The sequence below is a fragment of the Moschus berezovskii genome, chromosome 17, assembly GCF_049115385.1.
Source record: "Moschus berezovskii isolate FMDL1 chromosome 17, NW_MosBer_1.0, whole genome shotgun sequence".
Classification (NCBI taxonomy): Eukaryota; Metazoa; Chordata; class Mammalia; order Artiodactyla; family Moschidae; genus Moschus; species Moschus berezovskii.
The window spans coordinates 38,806,542-38,828,736 of NC_142476.1; the positions used below are offsets into that span (position 1 = coordinate 38,806,542).

The following is a 22,195-nucleotide window of genomic DNA, read 5'->3' on the forward strand; positions in this document are numbered from 1 at the left end:
ATTTGAACCCACATCTCCTGCATTGCAGGCAGATTCTTTACCGACTGAACCACCAGGGAAACCCATTAATAAGTATGATTTTGTAAACTTAAATGTCATCACTTTTGAAGGAGAAAGGCTGGGAGTGGAGTAGTGTAGGTAAGACTAGTTAAACCATTCTTGACATTTTTCCTTTTTGAAATATTTGCTTGTTTTATTAAACTTGAGGTTTCTTTCCCATTTCACTTTAATTTCCTCATTATTTTCTAATCACCAGAAACTACTTTTTTTACTGTTTTTCTTCCTCCTCACAAACAGAACAGTTCTGTTCTATGCCTTGTATAGGATGTGCCAAGATTCATTTGTCACACCTGCCCTCTGAAGAAGAAATCTCAGAGGTGTAGAGAAAGGGTTAGTGCAGGTAACTTTAATCTTCAAAGGAAGATGATCCAATTATATGGCTGGTTTGATCTCCTTGCATCTTTGTTGTTCAGTCCCTAAGTCATGTCTGACTCTTTTTGACCCCAGGGACTGCAGCACGCCAGGCTTCCCTGTCCTTCACTATTTTCTGGAGTTTGCTCAAACTCATGTCCATTGAGTTGATGATGCCATCCAACCATCTCATCCCTTGTCACCCCCTTCTCCTCCTGCCCTCAATCTTTCTGAGCATGAGGATCTTTTCCAATGAGTCGGCTCTCCACACATCAGGTGGCCAAAGTATTGGAGCTTCAGCTTCAGCATCAGTCCTTCCTATGACTATTCAGGGTTGATTTCCTTTAGGATTGACTGGTTTGATCTCCTTGCAGTCCAAGGGACTTTCAAGGGTCTTCTCCAGCACCACAGTTGTTCAAAAGCATCAATTCTTTGGTGCTCAGCCTTCTTTATAGTCCAACTCTCACATTTGCACATGACTACTGAAAAAACCATAGCTTTGACTATGTGCACCTTTGTCAGCAAAGTGATGTCTCTACTTTTTAATACATTGTTTAGGTTTGTCATAGCTTTTCTTCCAAAGAGCAAGAATCTTTTAATTTCATGTCTGCAGTCACCATCCACAGTGATTTTAGAGCCCAAGAAAATAAAGCCTGTCACTGTTTCCATTTTTCCCCATCTATTTGTCATGAAGTGATTGGACCAGATGCCATGATCTTAGTTTTTTGAATGTTGAATTGTAAGCCTTGCATCTTCAGTTCAGTTCAGTTCAGTCGCTCAGTCGTGTCTGACTCTTTGCGACCCCATGAATCACAGCACGCCAGACCTCCCTGTCCATCACCAACTCCCAGACTTCACTCAAACTCATGTCCATCGAGCTGGTGATGCCATCCAGCTATCTCATTCTCTGTCGTCCCCGTCTCCTCCCGCCCCCAATCCCTCCCAGCATCAGAGTCTTTTCCAGTGAGTCAACTCGTCGCATGAGGTGGCCAAAGTATTGGAGTTTCAGCTTTAGCATCAGTCCTTCCAATGAACACCCAGGATTGATCTCCTCTAGAATGGATCTTAATTCTTTCTAAATAGAAATTTCCCACTTAGTTTGTTGTAAAGATTTTTAAAATAGAAGTGATACATTGCAGTGGTAAAAACAGGATTTTTCTCTATAACTAACATTACTTGAACACATTATTCTATTGGTAAACTCATATATCTAATTAAAATTCCTTTCAAAGATAAGTAAGCATTACTGCATGGGCAGTATATACTCACACATAAAATTAATGAGAAAGCAATGGAATAATTACAGAATCCAGTTCGCATCCATCTATATTTTCATTTCTTTCAGTGCTCTAACTGTAAAAGAAAATTTGGAAAATACAAGTGTTACAGAACTAAACCTGTGGATCTACATATGTGACATGCAAAGCCACTCTACTGACACTGGATTGTGGTGAAGGAAAATACAGCATTTATTTCAGGGCCAAGCTAGGAGAATGGGCAACGCGTACTCAAAAGACCCAATGACTTTGGGGGAGGGTTTTAATGACAGTGTGAGGGAGAGGGCTGCAGGGTGCCTGATTGGCCTATACACAGTTCTCTGATTGGTTGTTGATGAGGTAATAGAGTGATGTTTCAGAAATCTCAGTCATCAACCTCTGGTTCCAACCAGTGTTGCACCTATGTTCTGGTTACTGTTTTTGTTCAACTGCTGTATTTTGCAACCCCACGGACTGTAGCCCATCAGGCTCCTCTGTCCATAGGATTCTCTAGGCAAGAATACTGTAGTTGAACAAAAAGAGTGACCATTTCCCTTTCCAGGGGATCTTCCCAACCCAAGAGTCGAACCTGTGTCTCCCATATTGGCAGGTGGATTATCCATCTGTGGGAAGCCCCTACGTATTAGTAGTTAGCAGTTAACTTATTCCACCTGGAGGTGGTTTTAGTCTCTGCAAGACAACTCAAGGATATGGCTCAGGATATTATCTACAGACCTTGAGAAGGAACTAAAGGTTTTGACTTTGTTTTATGGCTGAACAATTATTATTTTGTCTTACTTGACTGTTTTCCTTTGTTTCTGTATTTTCTTACTCCTCTGACTAAATTTGTTCTTTGGGACTCAGGGAGACCTAGAGTGTAAAGCAAGAGGTGGGGGTCATAGTGGGTATCTGTCTTACTTGGTTTTCATGATTTAATGACTTATCATATCTGTTTTCTAGTCCTTACAGTCAGTTTGGTGTTTTTTGTTTGTTTGTTTGTTTTTCTGAAGGAATATAAGTGTTTGCTGCTGCTGCTACAGCTAAGTCGCTTCAGTCGTGTCCGACTTTTTGCAACCCCATAGACGGCAGTCCACCAGGCTCCCCGTTCTTGGGATTCTCCAGGCAAGAACACTGGAGTGGGTTGCCATTTCCTTCTCCAATGCAAGAAAGTGAAAAGTGAAAGGGAAGTTGCTCAGTCGTGTCTGACTCTTAGTGACCCCATGGACTGCAGCCCACCAGGCTCCTCTGTCTATGGGATTTTCTAGGCAAGAGTACTGGAGTGGGGTGCCATTGCCTTCTCCGATAAGTGTCTGCATAAACACCAAAAAATATGTGGTTGTATTTATACTTTATGTGCAGTTTTGGTTTTCAGTGGATAATAAGAGAAAAAATTATAGTACTTCCTGCTTATTGTTCATTGCAATAACCTTGCCATTATACCAGTGGAGGAAAGGAAATCTTGGGCAAAATTGTGCAGTTCTCTTTGTGGACTGTTTGGTGATTTGATGTGAACTCTAACAACCCCTCCCCTATCATTACTTTGAATGTCATGGAAACTGCTGTACAGTCTGCAGTGATTAGACATCATCCCCTGCAGTCCACAGGGTCACAAAGAGTTGGATATGACTTAGAGACTAAACCACCACCACCACCCTGCATCCTGGTTAAGTATTCTCTGTATATACACTTTGTACTGTTTTTTTTTCTACCTAACGTCATAAGCATTTTCCCCATGTCATTAAGCATTTCTCAAAATTGAATTATTAGTGGCTGCTGTGAGACAATAGAAAATATGCAGTCTCTGTCTTCTGTTTATAGTACAAAGGTCCTTAAACTCCTGTAATTTCCTAATTGATAAGAGCATCTTTTGTTCTAATATTTGGTCTTTGACCCCCATCTGTGACTCAGAATTCCTGAAACCCTTGCAATTTCCTGGATGGCAGGAGTGTCTTTTGTTCTAATGAGGTGACTCTGAGTGATCTCCTGGGTGGCTTCTTGATGAGGGCTTGTCACCAGAAAGACCAAGCTTAAAATCTCCCGCCCCAAACCTTCATTTCTATTGAGATCAGGGAGAAGGGCTGAAAATGGACTTAACGATAAATCATGCCTATGTGATGAAGTCTCTATTTAAAAAATAACAGAAATATATGGCTTGGTGAGCTTCCGGATGGGTGAACACTTCCACACTGGCAGGGTGACCCACAGTGACTTTACGGGGACAAAAGTTTCTGCACCCAGAATCCTCCCTATGAATCTCTTTATTTTGCTGTTCTTCTGTATCCTTTATCATATTCTTTAATAAACTCACATGTTTAAGTAAGTGTTTCCCTGAATTCTGTGAGCCACTCTAGCAAATTAATCAAACCGAGGAAGGAGTCAGGGCAGAGAACCTCCAATTTGTAGCCAAATTGGACAGAAGTTGTGGGTGACCTGGGGACCTACTATGCAGTTAGCATCTGAAGTGAGGTGGGAGTAGCCTTACAGGTCTGAGCCCTTAACCTGTGGGGTCTGGTTATCTCCAGGTAAATTAGATTGTATGATACCCAACTGCCATTGGAGAAAATTACTTGATGTGGTGAAAAACCCATATGCATTTGGTGACTGGAAGTGTCAGAAGTGACGTATTCTAAGTAGTAAATGAGACTCACAAGAGAGAAGCACAGCAGAGAAGAAATGGATTCTTCCCTATTCGGGAAGAAAGCTGTAGCTGTTTTCTGGTGTTTCAGCTGCGTAACATGTCACCGTATGGCTCTGTTAGCATTGAGTTAACCATTCCCGTGAATCTGGGCACTAAGGGTCCCCCCCTCCCCAGGTTTCTCATTGCTATAAATAACACAGTGATAAATGTCATTGTAAATGGATCTTTGTGTGCATTTCTAGATCTTTCCTTCCAGTAAATTGCTAAAGGTGATTCTAGGAGGTCAAAAGGAATGAGCACTTTTACAGAATTGTATTGCTTATTGCCAAGTTCCAGACCTTTAGAATGCCAGTGCATTTGCTGGTAACAGTTGTAAATGTCCTCTCCAGACCTTCATGTTTTGTAAAGCTTTATCATGATGACCAGAATATAAAAAACTGAAATGAATTCAGGATCCAAACCTACAGTTGTTCAATTGGACTTCACTCACCCCTACCTAATTCTGACTGTGTTGGATCCTATCTTTATTTCAAATTGTGATATTTTGTATCTCATGGGTTGTTTTTGCATTAATCTTGATTTTTTAAAAAATTGTATTAAAACATTATTTATCTTGATTACTGAGGTTGTTGGAATCCTTTACATTTTTTTTCCCATTTACCCCTCTATAGTCCTGACCCTAGTGGTTTGAAACCAGAACATACAATAGGTGGGTTTTCTTGCTTTTGATGTGGATCGTTTTTAAAACCTTTATTAAGTTTGTAACAATGTTGCTTCTGTTATTATTCTCTTGTTTTTTGACCATGAGACATGCAGGATCTTAGCTTCCCAGCCAAGGATTGAACCCAAACCCCATGCATTGGAAGGTGAAGTCTCAACCACTGGACCCCCAGGGAAGTCCAACAATAGGTGTTTTGTTGTGTTCAGGGACATAGCACCAGAGAAGAGACATGACTAAGCAGAAGCAAAGATCAAGGAGAGTCAAATACCAGAGGGCTTTCTGAGACCTCTTTAGGGATGTGTGTGCACACTTACTATCTAAGTGGCAGAGCATGGGCAGGCTAAGGAGGGGTTAAACTGGCAGATGGCAGAGAATGGAAGTTCACTGCTACTTGCCCTGAAGCTTTAGCAACAAGCTGGTTTCTTCTCCCAGTGCAAACACTTCACAAAGATCTCTCCCGAGACTCCCATTCCCCTCTCATCCATTAAAAATATCGTTTACTAGAGCCATGTACCCTATTAGTTTCAGCTTTGATCTCTTTGAATCTGATCACAGACTAAAAGAGCTCCTTTGCTGTTTGGGCTGATTTAACAACAAAGAAAATGAAGATTATCTCCTGTGTGCTTAATGATGCTTCTCCATCCCCTGGCGTGGAGGAGGCAGAGGCTAATGGACAGCAAAGAGGTGCTAGCTGGTCACATTGTGCTGGCTGTCTTGTATTTTATATATATTACTGAAGTATAGGTGACTTAAAATGTTTCTGGTGCACAACAGGTGATTCAGTTACACATATACACATTATTACTTTTGAGATTATTTTCCATTATAGGTTATCACAAGGTATTGACTATAGTTCCCACTGCTATACAGTAAACCTTTGTTGCATATCCATTTTTTAAATTAGAAATCTAGCATTCATACTAAGTCAAACAAGTGGAATCAAATTGTCATAAATTTTTTAGTTAGGCAGAAATTCACAAGCTTTCTAAAATATATATATGTATTATACATAGTATGTGTATATATATGTATATAAAAGCTTTTCTACTATGCTTCATAAAGGCTTGAGTTGTTGTTCAGTCACTCAGTCGTGTCTGACTAGACTCTGCAATGCCATGGACCGCAGCTTGCCAGACTTCCCTGTCCTTCACTATCTCTCAGAAAGGCTTAAGAAAGAACATTAAGAAAAAAAAAGTGATGGAGAAAATTGAAAAACATAAACTAGATGAAATGGGAACACTGAATATGAAATAGAAAAAGGGAAACAAACTAGAAAAAAGGAAAAGATCATCTTGTATTTAGAAATCAAGACCTCATTCTAATCCCAACGTGTTTCTCATGTAAATATATACTACATGGTTGTCAGTGCTCAAGGCTATATATAAAAATAGCTATTACACCTCCTTCCTACCCGCTCCCATCTCAAGAGGGAGAGGATGTATGTATGCATATAGCCAACTCACTTCATTCTGCAGCAGAAACTAACACAACATTGTAAAGCAACTATATCCCTATTTAAAAAATAACTATTACAAAATGCTCCATAAAGGTAATTTATGGGACAGTAAATAATAACTCCCATTCATTAAATTACTCATTCAAAATGTATTGAGCAATTATCCCATGCCAGGACTGTGGCTAGTCTCTGGGTAAATGGGATGAACTAAAAAGCCACTAGTCTCTGACCTCATAGGGTTGACAGCTGGGTGGGAGAGAGAGATAATAAGCAACTGTAATAATCCCTTCGTGATCACAGGTTTTAATGAGTCTAAGAAAAGATCAGAGTCTTCTGAGTCCTTCAGACGGCCTGTGCACTGCTGTGTAGCGCTTTGTCTTTTCGTCCTCGGAGTAATGCCAGTGGTGTAGGTATAATTCCCTGCATTTAACTGAAGAGAAAATAAAGACTGGTATAGGCCAACAACATGCCCTGGGTCTCCCAGAACCAGGGAGAAGTATAGGTGGGTTTATACTAGCGGACTGACTCCTTGTCTTATCTCCATATGGGCTTCTCTCCAATCATTGGTCAGCCAACTCCCACCCTATCTCCTTTTTGAGGTTTGTGTGAGTGTGTATGTGTGTGCTCAGTCATGTCTGACTCTGCAACCTCATGAATTATAGCCCACCAGGCTCCTCTGTCAATGGGATTTCCCAGGGAAGAGTACTAGAGTGGGTTACCATTTTCTTCTCCAAGGGATCTTCCCAACCCAGGGATGGAACCCACATCTATTGTGTCTCCTGTTTGGGCAAATGGATTCTTTACCACTGGCACCATCGGGGAAGTCCTTTGAGGTCCTAAGAGATCTACAAATGACTTTCCTGCCTCCCTGCCTTTGTGTTTGGAACTATCCTGTGAGTTGATGACAGGAGCCTAGTAGGCAGACATCACAATGTCCCTTTTGCACAAAGCTGTTTGGAGAACAGCTTTGCTGTGCAACTGATATGTTTGTTTACCCTCTCTGCTCCCTCCCCCCTGTACTCCCACCATGTTGCCACTCTAGAATGGAGGGTAGGTCATCACGTAATTATGCAATCTTCAAGGGTTGTCTGTAGTCACCCATCTCACAGCCTCACCCTGACTCACTGAAACGAGAACTCATCCCAAGTGCTTACAGATTTTCTAGATTAGCTCCACCCTTTGAGAAGCAGGAACCACTGACTATTCATCTATGGATGAAGTGACTCGCTCACTACTCCTTTGTGTGGCATATAAGGGAATGTTCCACAAGGCCTGGAGATCCCTTCACATGGAAATACAAGAATCATTTAAGGGTTTTTTTTTTCCCCCAACGTACACTCATCTCTGTCTATCCCTTCTTGCTTACAATAAGTAAAACTCTATGTCATCTGGATTTTTTTTAAAAATACTCTTCCAGCCATTCACAGACACTTCTGAAATTATGAGTGTTTTCTTTCATAGCAACAAGTACAATAATAAATAAAGGTACAAACATCACTGTAAATAGGTAGATTATTTTTGTAGATAACTGTAGTACAATAATACATTTACTGCTAACAATTTATCTTTAGATCTGGACCCAAGTTCCAATTTGATGGACAAAATAACAGTGTATATACCTGGCATGGATTGTTGTAGATCTTTGTATGGCAGTTGGATACCGGGTAACATGCGTCTGGCTGGGTAGACCCAGGCAAAGGTGGCCTGCATGGAGGTGCTATGTCCTGAGTGATGGCAGTCCCACAAGGATGAGACTGTGAACATTTACATGAGGCCAATTTCTCTACTTGGTACCCTCAAGAGCTGCCCTTACAGATGAGACACTACAGTTTTCAGGGTCAGGAATCGTGCTGTTGTTGTTTGTTCACTCAATCATGTCTGACTCTGCTGTCCCATGGCCTGCAGCACACCAGGCTCCTCTGTTCTCCACTGTCTCCCGGAGTTTGCACAACCTCGTGTCCATTGTGTCAGTGATCCTGTCTATCCATCTCATCCTCTGTCGCCCCCTTTCCCTCCTGCCCCCCGTCTTTCTCAGCATCAGGTCTTTTCCAGTGAGTTGGCTCTTCACATCATGTGGCCAAGGTATTGGAACTTCACCTTCAGCATCAGTCCTTCCAATGAATATTCAGGGTTGATTTATTGTATGATTGACTGGTTTGATCTCCTTAAAGTCCAAAGGACTCTCAAGAGTCTTCTCCAGCACCACAGTTCAAAAGTATCAGTTCTTCAGTGCTCAGCCTTCTTTATTATGTGGAGAAATAGCTCCATAAAGAATGAAGAGGCTGGGATGATGGGAATGAGTGACTGATTCTTAGGTTTGATATTTGCCTGTGATGTGAATTTATTTTCTTTCTGCTCCTGTTCATGCCTTCAAGAGCATTGGAATACCTGCTCTGGGCCAGTGGTGGTTCTGGCTCTTGTAACCTAGAGAGAGTGGAAGACACTTCTATTTATAATCATCCTCCCCTGGGATGCCAGCTACAGCAAAGGTGAAAAACCTAGAGCAAGGGAACCTAGATCTTATTTCTGATGCTGCTGCTGCTAAGTTGCTTCAGTCATGTCCGATTATTCTGTGCGACCCCATAGATGGAAGCCCACCAGGCTTCCCCGCCCCTGGGATTCTCCAGGCAAGAACACAGGAGTGGGTTGCCATTTCCTTCTCCAGTGCATGAAAGTGAAAAGTGAAAGTGAAGTCGCTCAGTCGTGTCCGACCATTAGGGACCCCACAGACTGCAGCCTACCAGGCTCCTCGGTCCATGGGCGTTTCCAGGCAAGAGTACTGGAGTGGGTAGCCATTTACTCCTCCAGGGGATCTTCCTAATCCAGAAACCGAACCTGAGTCTCCTGCATTGCAGGCAGATTCTGACCATCTAAGCCACCAGCGAAATCCTAATGGCCCCTAAAAGATGTTGCTTATGTCCATTCAATTTACCATCATAGCAATCAAACCTGAAGAATTTTATAGTCGCTTATTAATTTTTTTAAAACAATGAACATAAAACCTGTATTATGTTAATGTAAATAATTTATGAAAAATTACTATCCTCCTAAACAGAAAGTTTTGAGAAAAGTGTCATTATGTTATGTTTCTGGAAACCTCTTTAATGTGTGGCTTAATGGGGGACATTTGAATTCTTACATCTGCTTCTACAATTACTCTGTTGCAATACCACACATTATGTAGGCACTGAAAAACTCCACTGTATACTCATGAGAGAATAAGAGTTAACAGGCAAATTGACATCTTAGAATTATCATAAATATAGTTTTGATCTCACAGATACCATGAAAGCATTTGGGGGCCCTTTAGTGTTGCCCAGATGACACTCTGGGAACGCCAGCCCAGATGACACTCTGGGAATGCCAGTTGCATGGAATTCTATCACACGTGTGCATTTACTGAAGGTACTCATGCACCCGAAAGTGATAGGGTTCTTTGGAACCTAATCACAGTATTCAAATATTTGTCCAAAGTTTAAACTGTTTTTTTTAATTTTTAATTTTCATTACCAAGACAGGAAAAATGAGATTGGACAAAAGATTGATAGCAGAAAATGAGGGACAGTGGTGTTCTGGAGCTGGCTGGAATTTCAGCCATTCAGGAACATTCAGGAATTTCGCCGGTTGTTAAACTATTAGTAGCTGGGAATTTGCCATGGCGGGAGTATTTATACCATGGAAATAAGCAAAGTTTACATACCCAGGCCTTTTTATTCTCAGCGAACTGCTTTAGCAGCCCACCATGTACAGATCTTGCACTCGGAGATCCAACATGGCGGCCAGGGTCACAACCCAGCCCACTATTTTTGTTGTTGTTCGCTGTTAGTGCGTGTGCGTGTGCATTTCCCACGTGCTCAGTCATGTCCAACTCTGCGACCCCACGGACTGTAGCCTGCCAGACTCCTCTGTACATGGGATTTTCCAGGCAATAATATTGTGAGTGGGTTGCTATTTCGTCTCCCAGAGATCTTCCTGACCCAGGGATCAAACGCATATCTTCTGTGTCTCCTGCATTGCAGGTGGATTCTTTACCCACCAAGCTAATGGGGTATAGTAGCTTTTAATTTTGTTTTTATTGTTTTAATCTGCCATGTACATGGGCAGACAAGCTCCCTCACATAGTTATTTTTTTTGTCCTAACCCCTAGCTTGATTCATAATTGATGTGGACATTTTTCCTATAAGCCTGACCTCATAGGCATTTATGTTTTTCTCTGTGGTTCCATGTGTCCCTTCTATGTGTGGGGGTTGGAACGTCTCTTCTGAAAAGTCAATGGCTTTTACTCCTGCCCATGTCATAGGGGTGGTTTTTGCCTCTGATGTTTTGGTGAAATGGTTTAAGAACTGCAGTCCACCCTCTTCATTTGAAGACGAAGTCACACCAGGGCCTGGCACGGGTTACCTTACGCAGACGGTTGGCATTATCCCCTGCAAGGATTTACTATTATTTGGAAATTAATGAGAGCTCCATATTTTCAGGAGGGGGAATGGGTAGCTGTGATTTACAGATCTCTCACTTACCATCTGTTCATTTGCTTCTAGGCACTGCTTTCACTGCCTTAGAAATTAAGGGAAATTATGTTAAACGATCACAAATTCTCTTTAAAGTTTCATTGTGGAGAAAACAAAAGAAGGCTTTTAAGAAGGACTAGCTCTTTTTCTTTGGGTCCATATAGTACAGATGATAAAGCATGGGAAAAAGAGTAAAATGAGATTTTGTTTGGGTTTGTTTTTAATTAAGCCCTAAATAATGATTCTCTTTGAATGTATGGAAAGTGACGTCAGCTAGCTCTGAGATCTATTTGATAAATTTTGCAGGCTCCCTGTGCTAGCAGGGAAATGAAAACAGGTAGGATGAATCTGAAGGAATTCCATTCTATCCAGTCATCAGATACCAACACCATCCCAAATCAGGAAATCTTCCTGTTTCTAACTTCCTGCTTCCAGGAATGAAGCAGATTACACGTGTCTGTCTCTGCTAGTAGAAAATCTTATGAATTTTGTCCTTAAAATTTCTGTGAAAACATACCACCTTACCTAGTCAATTCTAGGGCCTATCTACCCTGATTTTATTCAATGTGAATACATGAAAGTCCAGTTTCATTTTTTGTTACTCAGTTGCTAAATCACGTCCAACTCTTTGAGACCTCATGGACTGTAGCACGCCAGGCTCCTCTGTCCTCCACTATCTCAAAGAGTTTGCTTAAATTCATGTCCATTGAGTCAGTGATGTCAGCCAACTGTCTCATCCTCTGTCGTCCCCTTCTCCTCCTGCCCTCAATCTTTCCCAGCATCAGGGTCTTTTCCAGTGAGTCAGCTCTTCACATCAAGTGACTTCTAGGGTCTATCTACCCTGATTTTATGCAATATGAATACATGAAAATCTAGTTTCATACATGAAGTTAAAGAAGATACTGATGATTCACTTTACATTAGGATTCTTAGAGAATTCTTTCATTTAATAAATTCTTAAAATGAATTCAAAAGGACATCTTGTATTCAGAAATTAAATGTACACTCTACTTTTCAGGAACATGTTGATTTTATAAAGCAGGGTGTACACCTGTATTTAAGAGTCTTTACTTGGGAAAATTTCCTTACATGTAAATTTTCTCTATTTATTTAAAGGCTTTTTAGCATATTATTTCTTAAGTAGATAGAGAAAGCCATTTATTTTTATAGCATTTGGATCTTATTTTAAGAATATCAGACGTGCAGGGTTGAATTTATTTTACTGTTCCAGTTGCTGGCTGCATCATTACTGGTCCATGCAGGGCACTTCTCTTTGCTACCAATATATTTATTTTACTAGTTTTCTTCCAATTCTTATAGGAAGCTAGGTCAGGAAGCATGGTGGAGGATACCACAGAGGTAGAAATGCAATTTTACACAGGATAGTCAGGGAAGGCCTCCTTTTTTAAATTGAAGTATAGTTGCCCCTTGGAAGGAAAGCTATGACAAACCTAGATAGCATATTACAAAGCAGAGACATTACTTTGCTGACAAAGGTCCATATAGTCAAAGCTATGGTTTTTCCATTAGTCATGTACAGATGTGAGAGTTGGATCTTGGAGAAAGCTGAGCACTGAAGAACTGATACTTTCAAATTATGGTGTTGGAAGTAGATCAGACGGTAAAGAATCTGCCTGCAATTCAGGAGACCTGGGTTTGATCCCTGAGTTAGGAAGATCCCCTGGAAGAGGGCATGACAACCTGATCCAGTATTCTTGCCTGGAGAATCCCAATAAACGGAGGTGCCTGGTTGGCTACAGTCCGTGGGGTCGAAAAGAGTCAGACGTGACTGAATGACTAAGCACAGCACAGACTCCTGAGAGTCCCTTGGACTGCAAGGAGATCAAACCAGTCAATCCTAAAGGAAATCCACCCTGAATATTCACTGGGAGGACGGAAACTGAAGCTCCCATGCTTTGGCCACCTGATGTGAAGAGCCGACTCGTTGGAAAAGACCCTGCTGCTGGGAAAGGTAGAGGGCAGGAGAAAGAGATGGCAGAGGATGGGATGGTTAGAGAGCATCACCGACTCAGCAGACATGAATCTGGGCAAACTCTGGAAGGTAGGGAGGACAGAGGAGTCCGGTGTGCTGTAGTCCATACGGTTGCAAAGAGCAACTGAACAATAAAAACAACAGTTGATTTACAATATTATATTAGTTTCAGGTACACAACATAATGATTCAATATTTTTAAACTATGCTTCATTTAAAGTTATCATAAAATATTGACTGTATTACCTGTGCTGTACAATATATCCTTGTAGCTTATTTATTTTATATACAGCAGTTTGTACCTCTTATCTCTTATCCCTTTCTTATCCCTTCCCATCTTCCCTCTCCCCACGGGCATCCACTGGCTTGTTCTGTCTTATCTGTGAGTCAGTTTCTATTTTGTTATAGTCATTCATTTGTTGTATTTTTTAGATTTCACATATAAATAAAAACATACAATATTTGCCTTTCTCTGTCTGATGTATTTCATTAAGCATAATACCCTGCATATCCATTCATAAAGTTGCAAATGGCAAAATTTCATTCTTTCATATGGCTGAGGAGTATTCACTATATTAATATATCACACTTTCTTTATTAATATCTTGATGAACACTTAGGTTGTTTCTATTTCTTTCCTATTGTAAATAGCTATGAATATTGGGGTGCATGTATCTTTTCAATTCCGAGTTTTCACTTTTTTTCTGATATATACCCACTAGTGTAATTGCTGGATCATATGGTAATTCTTTTAGGTTTTTTTTTTTTTTTAGGAAACTTCATACTCTTTTCATCATGGCTGCACCAATTTATGTTCCCACCAACAGTGTACTAGAGTTCCTTTTTCACCACATCCTCACCAGCATTTGTTATCTGTGGACTTTTTGATGAAAGTTGTTCTGACAGGTATGAGGGAGAAGTCTTCTTCTGAACCTAACAGAGATGAAGGAGTGGTTCATGGAAATGTATAGGTAGGTGTATTTAGAACTGAGACAAGCAAGTGCAAAGGTCCTGAGGCCAGAGTATACCTGCTATGCTTGTGGAGCAGCATGAAGGCCAGTGTGGTTGAAGCAGAAGAAACTGGACAGGATGCAGAGGTGGAAAGAAGAATGGACAGGATGCCAGTTGGAAAGGTCACTTTTAGGCCCTAATGAGGGCTTTGGTTTTTACTCTAGGAAACTAGTGGAGGGTTTCAAGGCAGAGTGATATGATTTGACTCAGGTTTAGAAATAACATTCTAACTGTGTTGGGTGGAGACTATACGATGTGAGAATAAAGAAGATGAGAAGCAAGGTGACCAGTTAAGGTGCTTCGATGGTGACCCAGAGGGGAGACGGTGGCAACGTGAATTAGCACAGTAACAGTTGAAGAGGGGGTTTAGGCCTATGTTAAAGAACCAACAAGATTTACTGATGGATTGTCCAGTTTGTGGAATGTGAAAGAGCAGGAACAAATGAAAGGATGGAGGTGGCCAGGAGCTGGCCATTTGCCAAGAGAGTCAAGATGGTGCAGATTCGGTATGGAGTTCAGGAATTCAGATTTGGAAATGCCAAGTTTGATATGCCTGTTAGACAGCCAAGGGAAAATGTCAGAGTAGGCAATTGGACATGTAAGTCTGAAAATTTCAATTTGAGGATTGTAAATGTACCATTGGTGCTTGAAGCCTTAAGAGTGGTTGAGATCATGAAAACTGTGAATATAAAGGAACTTAAAAAATGCTCCAAGAACCTTGCTCTGGCCCACATTCCCACCTCAGGGCATTTGTACTTATTGTTCCCATTCTCTGGAACCCTGTTTCTCCAAATAGGTGTATGGTTTACTTCCTCTTTTCACTCCTCTTCCTGCTTTATTTTCACTCCTATAGAGGGTCATTCTTGGCCCTTTATATTCCACTGTACTTCCTCTGGCTTTGTCTTCAGAGTGTGTATCATTACCTGAAATGGAGGGACATATGCTTTTCCTTACTTGTTTACTATTCAGTTCAGTTCAGTTCAGTCGCTCAGTTGTGTCTGACTCTTTGTGACCCCATGAATCACATCACACCAGGCCTCCCTGTCCGTCACCGACTCTCAAAGTTCACTCAAACTCATGTCCATCAAGTCGGTGATGTCATCCAGCCATCTCATTCTCTGTTGTCCCCTTCTCCTCCTGCCCCCCAACCCCTCCCAGCATCAGAGTCTTTTCCAGTGAGTCAACTCTTCGCATGAGGTGGCCAAAGTGTTTACTGTTAGTGTCCTCCAACTCAAGGTGAGATCATGCAGGTGGGGACTTAGTTTTGTGCCCAGCTTTATCCCAGTACAAGGACAGCATCTGAAACACTGTGTGGTCAATAAATGTTTATTGAAATAATGAATAAACAAATTCCCTTGTTTCTAACTGAAGTATTCTTGGAGATTCATCCATTCATGCATGTGTGCTAAGGCACTTCAGTCGTGTCCGACTCTTCGAGACCCCATGGACTGTAACCCACCAGGTTCCTCTGTCCGTGGGATTCTCTAGGCAAGAATACTGGAGTGTGTTGCCACGCCCTCCTCCAGGGGATCTTCCTGACCCAAAGATCAAACCTGAGTCTCTTATGCCTCCTGCATTGGCAGGTGGGATCTTTTACCACTAGCACCACCTGAGAAACCCCGTGATTAATTCATTTTATTTATTAATTAGTAATTCATTATTAGGCATTCACTATAAGAGTCATTTCTAGTGTTGGAAGCTATAAAATAGACAAAGCTTAGATTTGGAGTGACAAAATGCTTCAGAAAACCTTCCAGTAATTTTTTGTACTTGACACCAACCCATTAAGTCAAAGTGAGGTGGATGAAGAGACTTAGAGCTATGTGAATATCATTGTATTGTTAGATCTACTTTAGTACCACCAGTCCTTAACCAAGTATTCTAATACCTATTGATATTCTGAAGCCATGGATTGGCAGTATCATTTAAGAGGTAATTTTAATATTTCACTGAGTTTCATTTGAGTGGCCTTAACTTCAGTTCAGTTCAGTTCAGTCGCTCAGTCGTGTCCGACTCTCTGCGACCCCATGAATCACAGCACGCCAGGCCTCCCTGTTCAACACCAACTCCCAGAGTACATTCAAACTCATGTCCACAGAGTCGGTGATGCCATCCAGCCATCTCATTCTCCGTCGTCCCCTTCTTCTCCCGCCCCCAACCTTTCCCAGCATCAGAGTCTTTTCCAGTGAGTCAACTCGTCGCATGAGGTGGCCAAAGTATTGGAGTTTCAGCTTTAGCATCAGTCCCTCCAATGAACATCCAGGATTGATCTACTGCACAGGATTGATCTTTTTTTGCCAATGACAGTGGGACTTGTGCTTTGGTTTTGTAACAGTGTTGTTGTTGTTGAGTTGCTAAGTCACATCTGACTCTTTCTGACCCCATGGACTGCAGCATGCCAGGTTTCCCTGTCCTTCACTATCTCCCAGAATTTGCTCAAATTCATGTCCATTGAGTCGGTGATGCTATCTAACCATCTCTGGTTAGATAGATATCTAACCAGTCCTCTGCTGCCCTCTTCTCCTTTTGCCTTCAGTCTTTCCCAGAATCAGGGCCTTTTCCAATGAGTCAGCTCTTTGCACCAGGTGATCAAAGTATTGGAGTTTCAGCTTCAACAGCAGTCCTTCCAATGAATATTCAGGGTTGATTTCCTTTAGGATTGATTGGTGTGATCTCCTTGTTGCCTAAGTGAAATCTTATCACTATAAACTCTGCCAAAATCACCAGTGTTGAATATTGCCTCCTTGAAACTCTTCTGAACCATCACATACCCTGGCCTCCCTCCTATCTCTCAACTGCCCTTTTAGGGTTCTTTGGCTGCTCTTTCCACCTGCATGGTTATGCCCTCTGCTCTTTCTCTCTCTGTTCCCTTCCCATGGCTTCACCTGCCATCCCATATGCTATCAACAGTGAAATATCTATCAGACTCTTGCCCTACAGGAGCCCCAGACATTCACTTCTGACTCATCACTTCTTTCAGGATGTTCATCTGTCACATCAAAATTGACATGCCCCAAATTGAACCCACTTTCTTCCCTGAAACAAATTGTCCTCCTGACCTTGCTAGTTCAGTGAATAGCTTCTCCACCTCCTGGTCCTGACTTGGAATGGTTTTGTGACTTATCCCTAATTATGCTGTGGATATGTTTGCTGTTCCCAAAGTGGACAGCTTCTATTTCTCTGTATCGAGTTTGTTTATGAGCTCTTTTGGAGCCTCCCTATCACTGCAGATGCTGATTGCAGCCATGAAATTAAAAGACGCTTGCTCCTTGGAAGGAAAGTTATGACCAACCTTGATAGTATATTAAAAAGCAGAGACATTACTTTGCCAACCAAGGTCCGTCTAGTCAAGGCAATGGTTTTTCCCGTGGTCATGTATGGATGTGAGAGTTGGACTGTGAAGAAAGCTGATCGCCGAAGAATCGGTGCTTTTGAACTGTGGTGTTGGAGAAGACTCTTGAGAGTCCCTTATACTGCAAGGAGATCCAACCAGTCCATTCTAAAGGAGATCAATCCTGGATGTTCATTGGAGGGACTGATGCTAAAGCTGAAACTCCAATACTTTGGCCACCTCATGCGACGAGTTGACTCACTGGAAAAGACTCTGATGCTGGGAAAGGTTGGGGGCGGGAGGAGAAGGGGACGACAGAGAATGAGATGGCTGGATGGCATCACCGACTCTCTGGACATGAGTTTGAGTGTACTCCGGGAGTTGGTGATGGACAGGGAGGCCTGGCGTGCTGTGATTCATGGGGTCGCGGAGAGTCAGACACGACTGAGCGACTGAACTGAACTGAACTGATGCAAGGCTTTAAACAGACTTCATCCAAACCCAAAGAAAAGATTCTCTCTGGTGGCTTAATTGGCAAAATTTACCCTCATTCTTTGCTGGATCATGTCATGTCTGCCTCTTATTTGGTGATGGTGTGCTTAGATTCCAGATAAATACCATGTGTTTTATAGCTCTGGCTTAGTCAATGAGTACCAGAGTTATCATGATCAGCAATGTTACCTAACTAGCTTAAAATGAACAAAGTTGCAAATGCTTTCTCTGAAGGTGGATGTCAAGCATGGACAGTCCCACAGTTAGCCTTCAAGGCTTCTGTTTCTTACCATACTTGTCAGGTTTTTTTATTTTTCTGCAAAAGAAATAGCCTAAATTTACGCTGATATTAAAAAAATGATTTATTACAGGCACAGCAAATGTTGTTTGTGCCTGGAGGTAAAGGTTTAGGTTAAATCAGCTTCATCCATTTATCCATCTGTTTGTTCATTCAACAAGCATTATTGAAAGCTGACTTTGGTGCTTGATGATGGTCAGTCAGACGGATGGTGTGGTTCTTTTCCTGCCGCCAAGGACTTCCTTTTCTAGGTCATGTTTGTACTAATTCTACCTGCTTGCTTAATGATTATTGACCTTGAGGATACAATCAATCACTCATTCATTCTTTCCGCCATCCACTTCCTTTCCAGTTTCCTCCTCTGTCTTATCCTTAGCTACTATCCCTTTGTAGATGTTTCAGTGTGTTTAGATTCCTTGCTTGACCTTCGCAAGTACATTCAGCAGATAATTACTGGGTCCCAAACTTTATACAGATGCGGTACAAGAGCTTGAGAATGCGGTAACAAACCAATAGCATGATCCAGGCCTAATGGTTTTCTGTGAACATTACACAGGCTTTCATACTCTCCTTGCCTTCTAGGAAGTTATGTTCAAAAATCATACCTGCTGCAACCATAACCAGTCTAAACTGTTTTAGTTTTCTCTTGTTTCCAAGAAGGGAAATAATACATCACACAAAAACTCTCCTTAAAAGCAGGATTTGGGGATATTATTTTCTGTAGGAAAAATCACTGCAGAGCTTGCCAGGCACGATTATAGTCTGGTTAATCACAATCCTGATACTGGTCAATATTATTAGAGCAGTGTTTTAAACCATACAGCTATACATACAAGGCAGTCATCAGCTGCTACTGTATGCCATGTAATTTCTCTACCTTTAAGGATTTTCAGGAAGCAGGGAGGGTTGGAAGAAGATAACAGGGTGTTTTAAGTGCTGTGGATAATCAAGAGTGTTTTTCTTTAAGTGCCTCTTAAATATATGCCCATGTCCCCTTAAATCTGTCACAATAAAACATCTCATTTTAGGTGATGTATGACAAGGAGGCAATCACCGTTAATCAGAATGACACATTTCCGTTTGCTTTATGGAAGAGAAGGTGGATGAAGGTCATGAATAAGAAAACAAAGCAGCTGTGGTTCGTGATGTTTGGGGTTTCTTTTGAAATTCATTTGGAAAGTTCATATTCCATCGTTTTATGCTCTCAGCATCATTCATCCAAATTGCCAGAAGACCTTGTGAGTGAAGATGGAAATATTTTGTCTTCTCTCCTGAGTAGAGAAATAGGTTAATTTCCTCTGGGTTCCTTGACAAATTTAGGCCTGGAAGGTATAAAATCTCAGAATTTCTGGCTCCAGATATCTCTTCAGGGGGTACCAGTTCCATCCTCCATGTGATAAGATTATACCTGCAAGGTTAATGTTCCAGCTGGTTGCAGCCCTGCCCCTGGGACATGTGGAGAGGAACGGATTAGAGGCCAATGCTCTGTTAGAAGCAGACATTAACTCTTTCCACACTCCCCTCTTTGCATTTGGGCTTCCCTGGTGGCCCAGGTGGTAAAGAATCTGCCTGCAATGCAGGAGACCCGGGTTTGATCCCAGGGTTGGGAAGATCCCCCGGAGAAGGGAATAGCAACCCACTCCAGTAATCTTGCCTGGAGAATTCCGTGGAGAGAGGAGCCTGGTGGGCTACAGTCCATGGGGTTGCAGAGTCAGACATGACTGATTGACTAACACTAACGATAACACTTAACTCCATAAATGCCTTGCAATAACTAGTAATTGCCTGCTTAAAGCATTACCTTTCTTGGATATCACCTTCATAAAGAAACACATTTTCCAGCTTTTTGTCTATGGTGGGGTTGGGTAAAGGTGGTGATGGTTGTGAGTCATAGTTCAGCCTACCTTTGGGGCCATCAGACTTGGCTTCATGGCCAACATTTGTAGAACCTTCTGGACATCAGTATGATACTTCATTGTACTGTGGGATATTATCTGGCTGGTATGGTCTCCAAATTAAAATAAACTTTGTGAAACAGAGGAAATCTTGGCATTGAGGATCAAATACAAATAGGTTAATTTCCTCTAGGAAATTTCCTCTAGGGTTCCTTGACAAATTTAGTCCTGGAAGGTATAAAATCTCAGAATTTCTGGCTCCAGATATCTCTTCAAGGGGTACCATCCCTCTCAAGAGGGATACCAGGTTGTTCGTTCTGAAATCCAAGGATGGCAGTCTTCAAATGACAGATTTGGTCTTTGAAAGTTGACCAAGGTCCTATGCCCTCTGTATTTTGAATTTGCAAATGTCACGATACCTAGATATTTTGACATAATTTTATGATTTAGTATTTAGCAAGCTAAAACCAAAACATTTTATCATCATCATCATTATTTAAACTGGAGAAATTAAAGTATTGTTAAGCTATGGGAGGAGACTGACTGCCAAGATATAAAGAGAACTCTGCAGGATGTACTTGGGCTGAGGAAGAGAGCTCTGGAAGGTGGGCCCCTCCCCCAGGATGGGGTTTTGCTCATGTTGGAGAAGGTGTGGTTTTAGGCACTGTATTTTAGAGAAGTCCTCTGGGTGACTAAGAGCAGAGCTGGTATACAGTCATCAGAAAAATTAGAAACAACCATAGAGGGCAAGGAAAGCTTATTATCTTGTTATCTTGCAGAAACAAAGATGGCAGGCTGGAATGGTTACTTAGCAGCAAGATCTTGTGAATATGCTTCCTTCCTTAAGCTTTGCAAAAATCAAAAGCTATAGTAGGTCTTTTCCTGGCACAAGCCGTGAACCCAGTATCAGTGCCTGAGAAACTTGTTTGGGGTGTGCATGAAGCCAAGTTTTATGAACCATCATCAACAAGCCACTTGACAGAGACCCGCTTGGTGCTGCTAGATACTGGCTTACCCGCAACATGAGCTGCCTACCTATGCTCCTTTGGTGTGACAGAACTCAGCAGTTTACAGTTGTGTATATTCCACTCCCTTGCATTCTTTGGTCACTTTTTTTTCCCCCTAAGAAAAAACTCCAAAATTTGAATGTCTCCCACATTGCTATTCTTTTTCCAAATATTAGATTAAATTTGATAGGAAATTGTGCTTAAATTGCTGTTAAATTTCTTTGAACTGATCCAAAATGGAAATCTCTGGATTAGCTAAGACTTTTTACATCTGAGGGAAATGTCATTGATTGGGTGGGAAAGAACAAAAGGTAGGAGGAGATTATTATGAAGTTTCTAATGGAACCCAAGGTCACTGGTCCTTGGCTAGGTACTAAAACCCAGGAACTCAAAAGCACCAGGGCCTTCTGTCTATCTTTCATTTAAGCCTCTTGCAACATCTCTGACCTTTTCTTCTTTTTCTGGAGAGAGATCATCTCTGAACCACAGTCCCTGCATTTACTTTTTTTTTTTCCTTCAAGTGACCAGGCCAAACTACACTAAAATCTTGATTTCTAAGAATCAATTTGAAGCGCACTGAAAAGGGATTCTTGTTGGTATAACTTGATCATTGGTCCACTGTGGACCTAAACTGCTATGGTCAGAGGGACACAGTCATATTTGGTACAAACAGAGTAGTTGGGATCCCACATCAGTAGACAAGGAAGGTAATCCATGTAAGATGGGAACACACCACAAATAGGCTCCTCAACAAACACAGAGGGATTGCATGTGCCATTTAGAATTTATGACAGCTGGGGCACGGGCACTGATCTTCTAAAACAGGATATACAGCCTTTTTGTATTTCAGCAAGGCAAGTTAAAAAAAAAAAAAGTATGTCCACGGGCAGAGATTCTTTTCTAAAAGACTCCAAAGGGTGAATGATTGTCAAAAATGAATTTCTGACACCCCAACTGCCACTGCTTTTGATGTGAAAGTCAAGAGGTATATTAATGTAATACCCAGGATACATGCAATGAGCTCAGATTTAATAAAAGGAGCAGGGCATAGTTAAGGATAAATGTAAGCCTGGAACCAGTGGGAAGAAAGGGAGACCAGAGCACAGAATAAAGAACAGAAACGTGCTGAGAGAAACCACAAGATATATTGTCTGGGTTTTGAAGGTAATAGTAAA

The 22,195-nt window shown here is 41.5% G+C and overlaps 1 protein-coding gene and 1 pseudogene across 1 annotated transcript in view; both read left to right on the forward strand.

Annotated features, from left to right (window-relative positions):
* Positions 1–22,195, forward strand: part of KAZN (kazrin, periplakin interacting protein) — a 1,099,220-nt gene that overhangs the window by 130,196 nt on the left and 946,829 nt on the right. The window lies entirely within an intron of this gene.
* LOC148775132 (glycine cleavage system H protein, mitochondrial pseudogene) overlaps positions 14,448–22,195 on the forward strand; it is a 161,428-nt pseudogene continuing 153,680 nt past the window's right edge.